This window comes from Triticum dicoccoides, chromosome 1A (assembly GCF_002162155.2).
Source record: "Triticum dicoccoides isolate Atlit2015 ecotype Zavitan chromosome 1A, WEW_v2.0, whole genome shotgun sequence".
NCBI lineage: Eukaryota > Viridiplantae > Streptophyta > Magnoliopsida > Poales > Poaceae > Triticum > Triticum dicoccoides.
In genome coordinates this window covers 321,234,806-321,244,274 of record NC_041380.1, presented here as the reverse complement: position 1 = coordinate 321,244,274, position 9,469 = coordinate 321,234,806, and the positions used below count along the sequence as shown (strand labels likewise).

General features: G+C 42.0%; 1 pseudogene; it reads left to right on the top strand.

Annotated features, from left to right (window-relative positions):
• LOC119352985 overlaps positions 1–9,255 on the top strand; it is a 9,844-nt pseudogene extending 589 nt beyond the window's left edge.
• The last annotated feature ends 214 nt before the right edge of the window (positions 9,256–9,469 follow it).

The window sequence follows — 9,469 nt, the reverse complement described above, 5'->3', positions numbered from 1 at the left end:
GACTCCAGGTATGAGCACTCCTGAGCTTGATGGCTGGATGTGTGCACACATGTAATGGGGTATCATGGTCACGTTGCTTGGTGTGCAGAGGCGACCCGGCACCGGCACTTGCCCGGCGGTGGGACTTCGCTGTGGCCGGTGGGAGAGTTGGGTGGCAGCAAGCGGTGCGGCGAGGGGAGGCACACGGTCCAGAGGGTGGGACTCTTGCTAGCCGCTCTCCCGTTCCATTTGGTTTCTTGCGGCCACGGTGGCGTTTCTCGGATCGAGCGCCGCTCGTCCTTCTCTTCACTACTTCTCCACAACGCTAGCCCCTCCACCTCTCCTTCCTCCCCCTCGTTGTGTGGTGTCCATGGGATGTGCCTAGATCCAGATCAGGCGTAGGTTAGGTGAGGCTGATGGTTGGGTGAAGGAGTAGGGAAAGCGGGCGACGAGGACAGGAAGAAGCCGGCCGTCGTGGTGCAGTGGGGCTGCCGGGAAGGAAGAGGTCGGCTGCGTCCCCGGCGGTGTCGGTGGAGCTGCTCCTCAACGAGATTCGGCCATGGAGAGGACCGTGGTGCCAGCGCAGCCTCGCCCCCTCTAGCGCAGCGCAAGAGATCAGCACACCATCGAACTGAGGTGAGCCGCCACTAGCCCCGACCCTTCTCTTTCCGCGTCCCTTTCTATGTTGTGTGCACTACTGTCCTACAAAACATTCATGCATACACACTGGGTTCAGATCTCAGTGTAAACTGAAACATGAGATTCATCATTGTGTTGTGCCATGTTTCAAACTAGAAACAGGGAAAAGTGGAGAAATGAACGGATAGCTGATATACATACCTTCAGGAACATTTATTTTTGTTTGCTAACTGCACAATATGAACTATATATCTGACAAATATATTTGACTCTTGCTCTTGACAGATTAGGCTTCTGTGGTGTTGCTTTGTATACAGATGACATGCTCGCCTCTTGGTTTAATTTAGGAGTGTATTTAGAAGCTAAAACTGAACAATAATATCAGTTTAGAGATGCAGTTGACCATTTTTCACAAAGTCGATGTGTTGTCGCAGCAGTAACACACGTGCAGTCCTTTCTGGCCATTTGACTGTAACAAATTGCTTACAAAACCACTTGTACATTGAGAAAAGCCTTTGTACATCGTTTCTTAGTTACATATGAGTGTTAGTTTTGAACAAATGCTGAAACGCATCTCTGAATTGGGAAACGACAGTGGGCACCTTTACTAAAACATAAAGCTAATTTGCTGATGCTCTGTTTGCAAATGTCTTGTTGTACGCCTGCCAAAATAAGAAAATAGGTAGGAGTCAAAATATTGTAGGACAAAGAATAGGCATGTACAGAAAGTTGTATCAAATAAATTATAAATACTTGCACTACAGTATGCAATTCAGTTTAGCACTGAACCAATATTTGAGAGAAGTACCTATATTAATTTTCACTGAACGAGGTGAAAACTGATTAAAAAATATTTCAGAGAAGCACTACAGTCTACAATTCAGTTTACAGTCCTGCACGAGGTGGCGGGTAGCGAGTCGGCCTTGGAGGTATAGATTAGCCATGGACATAGGGTGACTGGGGGAGGATGAAAGGAGAGAACCCATAAAAAGTTCAAATGACGAGTCGATGCCTGAGTAAGCGGAAGGGGCAAGGAGAAAGAGGCAATGATCTCTGATTGATATAATTTCTCTGATTTTGAGGCAAGCTATATTATCAAGAGACTCTCCCAAATCAATGGGAGATTTGATTTTGTTTTTTTTAATAAAGAGGAAGAAATGGTAGACTCAGCCGGGTGAATCTCCTCCTTCCTTCCCATAGCTGAATATTCCTATCCGATACGATCACACCACAACGACCTTTTTCTTTTCCACTTCCCAACGACATATGGGGAGAGGTTAAGCCTACTGAAACTGATTATTTGGTTACACTCGCCACTTGCTTTGGACAGAAATTGTTGTCTGAACGTACTGAACATTGTGTTATGCAGTGTTGGTCTATACTTTAATGCACCTGTGTTCAGCATGGCCAGCTTTATGTAGCAGTGTCGTGTGTGACCTCAAAAACGGCTTTGAAAATCCTGATTGAAAATGAAGATGGTACTACTGATTCTCAGACCAGGAACATTGTGTTTCGTGAGCTCTTCCAGTCTATTTCTTAAAATCCATGCTGGTGGTATCTTTTACAATATGTGCAAGAACTAGCAATACCACATAAAAATGAGTCTGGGATTTGGAATTTTTTTAATCTGGATAGTTGTTGTAGTGCCTGATTATGCCAACAAGAAGAAAAAAAATAGCAGAATAATTGTTTGCAGGGATACTTAGATCTTTCTGCTATCATGGTTATCAAGATAGGATTTTTTTAATGTACACTATATAGTACAAAAGGTTGTTTATCATATACTGCAAATCATTAGTTTTCGGCAGTCTATTACATCAGAGTCTTATCTTGATTGATAGGAATTCCACATATTGAACCTTCAAGATGACTTGAAATGGACCTGGACAATGTGAATTGGGGCCAGTATCTAAACACTCTGTTTTGGAACCTCAACTATTGGGATTGAATCAGTATGCTGGCTGGAGAGGTTGAGAATCCGAAGATAACTCCTTCCTACATGTTTTTGGTGGCAGTTTGCTTGATACAATAGATGGATGTTATATTTAGATATGTTGTGCTCGATGGATCGTCTTCTTGCTTTGTTTATTCATGCTTTTTAGGAGAATATTTAGCCATGTTGATATGTTTGTCCCCTGTATGTTTAGATATGTTTCCTCGATGGACCTGGTTATAATAATATAATTGATTTTCTATAATTGTTGTTGTGGGTTCGTCAATCATTAATTTGGGTGGATGGGAGCAGCAACGGCGGCGTTGCGTTCTCTTTCATGAAACTGGCCCCGCTTTCTCGTTCTTATTACCTTGGGCGATTTGATTCCTCACTTTTCCTTTCTTCTGCTTTCCTTTCCTCTTGCAGGATTGACGGGGCTGCTCTCATTTTCGGTTTGCTACTGCTCCTTGCATTCTACCGCTTCTCATTGTTGTCATAAGAAGATGAGATGTTCTTCGGTACGATGCTCCTGGCGTGTTTGATGAAATGTCTATAAGATGATATGTTACTCATTCTCTCTTTCCTTCTCGGTTGGTTCTTGGGTCCTCCATGTCGTTAGCCATAAAGGTTGGGTTCCTTCCCACTCCCTTGCTCAATTTTTGCATACTGAAAGCGATGTGTGTTGATGTGTTGGTTTTGACAACATCCCCGTGTGATCTTTGTTGGCATATCAAACGAGGATATTTGATGGCATACCCGCTGGATTTGGACGATTGGTGTGATCTCCGTTCAGTTTGTCATGCTCCTTTGTATGCAGTCTGCAGAAGTAGGCACACCGTTTTTTACCCTCAGATTTGATCATGCCGTGATGTTGCCAGCATCTGATTACTGAGTATTGTTCATGCTTTTTTGCTCAATTATTTGGGTAGAATATTTCTTAGAACATTTATGTGGCTTCAACTATGCATCTCTAACACATACTGTCTTTTTAAGATCTGAATCTCGGTTGCTTCTGTTTACTCTGAGTCTGAGATGTGTAGTAAGAGCAGTGGATGCCCTATTTTTCAATCCTCTTAACACAATTACTTTGTTGTGATCACATGTTGTAGGCAGCCAAGACGGTGAAGATCTGCTGCATATGAGTTGGCTACGTCCGCGGCCCAACAATGGTTGTCATTGCCATCAAGTGCCCAACAATTGAGGTGGTGGTTGTCGACATCTCCAAGCCCCGCATTCACGCCTGGAACAACGACACCCTCCCGATCTACGAGCCCGGCCTCGATGATGTTGTCAAGGCGTGCAGGGGCAAGAACCTCTTCTTCAGCACCGACGTCGAGAAGCACATTGCCGAGGCCGACATCATCTTTGTCTCGGTGAACACCCCCACCAAGACCCACAGTCTGGGAGCCGGCAAGGCTGCCGACCTCACCTACTGGGAGAGCGCAGCCCGGATGATTGCCGACGTGTCCAACTCCGACAAGATCGATGTTGATGAGTCCACTGTCCCTGTCAAGACCGCAGAGGCCATTGAGAAGATCCTGACCCACAACAACAAGGGCATCAACTACCAGATCCTGACCAACCCAGAGTTTCCTTGCCGAGGGCACGGCGACCGACGACCTGTTCAAGCCCGACAGAGTGCTCATCGGTGGCCGGGAGACCCCCGAGGGCAGGAAGGCTGTCCAGGCCATCAAGGAGGTGTACGCCTACTGGGTGTCCGAGGAGAACATCGTCACCACCAACCTGTGGTCTGATGAGCTCTCCAAGCTCGCTGCCAATGCCTTCCTGGCATAGAGGATCTGCTCCGTGAACGCCATGTCGGTGCTCTGTGAGGCCACGTGCGCGCTCGTGCTCATGGTGGTTTCCCATATATCAGCAGCGCGGAGGAGCTGGTATCCTCAGCCAGAGTTGGGTGTACTTGCGGGCGACCTCACCCTCACCAGTGCATCTGCAGGTATGCTAGCTCCATCTCTTATCTTTTTGTTGTGAATGCAAAAAGGAGAGGCTCAGATCTGGAGAGTAGCCAATGAGATACAAATTAGTTTTGTTTGTTTTGATGATGCCAATGAATTTCCATAGATTTTCCTATACTCAGCAGAAAACTTACATCCCTTGTTCACTGGGATTCTTCTTTCTTCTTTGTTTCTTTTTCCTTTGCCATAGCAGATAGCACCACATTTACCGCAGCACACCAGAGTCAATTTAATTGACTAGCAACAGAGCAAAGCTGAGGTAATTCCCAATATGACAATTAACTCCATACAGTTTTCTATCTTCAGGGGGCTGCTCTTTGATTCAGAGTAAAATCAAGTTCTTTACCTATGGAGGTAGACACTGATGGAGTGGATGACAAGGTGTTCTCCAGGTTCTGCATCATCTCCATATTCTGCATCATTAGTGAGCAACTTACCTAGGGAGGAGGTAGATACTGACAGAGTGTATGAGCAGGTAGTTCTCCAGGTTTCTTTATACTACCAGCCCACTCTATATTTGACTATGCTCTAATATGTCAAATCATGAAATGATATGAATAATTAAATATTAGCAGATGGACAAAACGTGTATTGATGGTCTGATGTACCAAGTGTTTTTATCCACAGTGAATAAAATAGAGGAGTGGCCTGTTCACCGGAGCAAGCGAGGAAGATAGCTCAGCCCGACCACCAACGTCCACTCACCGGTTTCTTTGATGCCTCGACCTCGAGCTGCATCAGCTCGTTGATATGTGATGGACATCTCCCAGCAGTCCCTCGATTGCCAGGCCACCGCGCCCGACCTCAACAAGGCGTTTGGATGGTTGTGAGGCAGGTGTTGCTGTACCAGCGGTGCTGCTATGTTGCTCTGCCCTCAACCATCCAAATCATTTCTACCAGACCCAATCTTCCACTGCCATCTCATACATATGCAGGTACTATCCAGTATCTATGCACGAGCTACCGAGCGTGAGTGTGGCCATCACCCAGGAGCAGGTTCAGCTTCTGTACATCCACCTTTTGCCTACTTTGCATCTTTCAGATCTGCAATTTCATATGATGTTAGTTCCCTTTTGCCATACAATGGACTACTACATCTTCTCAGTTGTGTTGGTTTCTATAGCTCCATTGGTTGCTTACTTTTCAGTGATATGGTAGTTTAGGGCATGCTCACCAATTGTACCATCAAAATATCAAACCAACTTAAATTTATCTCTTATAGATGTGTTATTGAATACTAGAGGTGATTATTTTCTTTCTAGGGATTAGGGTTTTATAAGAATTAGGCTTCTTGAAACTTTGAGGTCCAAACTAATTAGTCTTTGAGATTTATGCACCAGGGCATACAACCTAGGTAATCCTCAGTACATCTTTTTAATTTCTAACTGAAGGTAGATACATACTGGAAATAAGTTTGTTGCATGCCCATCATCAATTACTCTTTTGCATATCACTTTTTAGAATAAGAGATATTTTGGTTGTTCATTGCTTCCAGGAAGAAGATGGTTTAATATATTGGTGTCAGAGCGCTTGTTGCAATAACCGTCAAATCTTGATTGTATTATATTGATCAGACCAAGCACTTTTTGGATAAATTAGCATGAAGTGATCAGGAGCAGAGAAATATATATGTCTTGAAGAAATGGATATATATGGTTTTAAGGTTACATGAAGATATATATGTCTGGATCAAGTTGTAAGTTCTCTTCCAGAATTACTTAAGATTAGTGATTCCGTTAGCTACATAGCTGTCCTTTATTTATGTGGATCACATGTCCTTGACGATCATATTATGATTTGGACACACATTAATTCATAAAACCATTTGTTACTTTCAAGACATGTTTATTTCGTAGGTGCATATCCATACAATTCATAAAACCATTTGTTACATTCAAGACATGTTTATTTCGTAGGTGCATAGCCATAGACAATGCCCTCTTGCTGGAAACAGTAGCAACAACACTCACCTCACGTAATCGCTCATCCTCAAAAGATTCGTAATTATATCTATTTTTGGATGAATTTTGGGGTCAACATATTACAGACTTGTAGTCAAGACCTAATCGCTATGTACAGTATTTTGAACCCATGGTGTGTCAACTTTTTTAATTTAAGATGGCAACATTATCCATCACATCTTTTATATTTCTCTCCATGATGCTCAATGGTCTTGATTGCTTGATAAAGGATTTATGGCATGAATTGGTTGATGAAAAGTGGAACATGTAATTTATTCTAATATCTTAATCATATTTTGGATCAACATTTTGTAGCTGGCCACTTGCTACCTCTGCACATGTACACTGAATTCTATATCATGTTCTTCCAATGAAAGGGATAAGAGAAAAAATAGAAGGATATAGATTTTGCATATATTTTTAACAACTTCCAAGTTGATATTTGGGCTCATTCCTGGTTCGATACTGGCTGATGCATGGTTACTTTTGGTAACTTGGGTTGTGCATGAGATAGTAAAAGGAGAAAATTACTAAACTTGGAACCTTTTTAACATCCAATTAAAAGGGAAGGTGAACATCTCCTCAAACATCATATCCTTTTGGTATACCATAACAAGACAAGATGAGTACCATGTTTTCTGTCACTTCTCAGTTTCCTTGCATTGACTGTTGCATAATCAAGGGTGCACGATGCAGAGAGATATGCCTGACCATCTCACAATGTTCTACAGGAGTACTGAGGGAATTGCTTGAACCTGGCATCGAAGGTGAGCCATCGCCAATCCCAGCCCATTGCCAAGCACCGTCTTATTCTGCAGCAAAAACGGCCACCCATTCCGAATCCCACCAGATGCGGCTAACACTGGGTTTTAGAATCGCTCAATCTTATTTTATCCATGAATTCACCGCCTCGTATTTGACCTGCCTCTCCACCCTTTGGCAAATACTTCAGATTTTCACAATTTTCCAGACTTTTCTGCCATGATTGCATATAACCTCTATAGTTATTTACTTAACTGATTGTTAGGCCTGCTATGCATCACACGATATATATAATGCAACAGCTGGTACACTGTTTAGCCCCATATCTACAGTTCTTACAGACATTAGCCGGCAAAAGGAATTAAATAGCCACAAACGGTTGATGCACATATATTACGTACTGGTTTATTTATAAAAGAACCAAACTAGACAAGTTAAATCCATCTTAGTACTCTTTTAAAGTGCATAATTAAACTATATGCCCACAATTGCTATTGCCAGCTAACAAGTTTCTGATTTCTCGCACTAACAATTCTCACGATGCTTATACAGGGTGAAGAATATGAGCATCAGGAGTATATCATTCGCAGTGAGCCAATGCCAAGCTACAATGCTTATTATCTTGTTCTGATATTCCCCATTTAAAATAAAATGACCTAATAGTTTTTATGATCTGCTATACCTCTCTGACACCAATTTTCTGCCATAGAACCGAAAGAACATATATTAGGCCGATCAATAATGCTCAAGTTAACTAACTTGCTTACTATATTCTTCCTACCATAGGTTTAAAGCTTAATTCTATTTTTCTCTTGATGAAAGCTTAGTCTCCTAACAATAAATAGTATTCAGCCTCCTTACATGTCATTTCGATCTTTCCAAATCTTACCAAAACGAAACTAAATTCAGGACCACCCCCTGCTATCCAATACTGCAGAGAGCTTGAAAGGTATTGTCACTGGGGCACTGAAGTGAAGCTCTATCAGCACCATGTGAACAAGTTGTTTGCCATGTTCCGCCGCAGAAAAACAGATATCAAATACTATGTCTGCACCATCAACAAAACATTTGCAAAGCTAGGCCAACCGATGGTAAACTCCTTCTTTCCACTTCATAGAAAAAAAGAACTATCTTTACTTATGCCTCACAACTAAACTACTTGTACTTGACTAATCATTAGAAGTATAACCTGCAGTATGCTTTTGATTCACCAAATTGACTTAATTGCGAAATATTGAAAAAACTGTATACATGTAACTTTAGAAACTAATATTCATATAGTCTGATATACATGTTTTCTTCCTTCCTATATTTGTTCTCCTTCACTAGAGTACCATACATACAGAAACAACCAATTTACATCTTATACTCCACATTGGAAGGAATGTAGCATGCTCTGCACCCTCCTTTTGCTTCCTGCCATTATTTGCTGATGAATGTTCTCGCTATCTATATTTAAACCTTCTCAGTGTAAGAGTGACAAGACACTTTCCAATCCATTGAATTAATTCCTTTTTTCTCATCAGTATTTTCAGGTCAACTACACTGAAAGAAAACTAAATGATTACATTGACCCAGATTATGATACGCTCAAGGTCAGGCTTGCAAACAGTGATCTACAAGCCAATTGCCGCATCATGCTAGGAACCGACAAGAGAGCCATTGTAACAATCAACCGGTCTGAGTTCCGTTGCCTTGCAAAAATCCATGGAGACATCTCTGCCTTTCGTTTCAAGGTCACCACAAAGCAGCGCCGGGTTCTCATGGTGCATTTTTGTCGTGGTGACTACTCTCAGCCAGATATGTATAGACTTTAGTCCTCCCTTGCTGTCTCTATGGTGAAAAGTAGTCTACGATCTTTAGATTTTATTGTTGTCTCTATGGTCAAAAGCGGTTTACCATCTCTTATTGTATATATGTGAAGGACTCCTCTTCTACTGTTGTTTCCAGAACACTATGACTCAAGAAACAACCTTTCCTTTTATGCATGCTTTCATATTAATGTTTCCATCAAACATTCCCTTTGATCATATCTGCAACACTTACAAGATCATATTAAGATTTCCCAATGGATCCTGTACACATTCCACCAATCTTATCTACTTACTACATATAGTATATAAGCTATTCTTTTCAAACAATAATATGTTAATGCAGGGGCGGAGCTGGAGCAAATCTTACCCGATGCACCACTTTAACAAGGCATAAATTTTTTCAAGCGT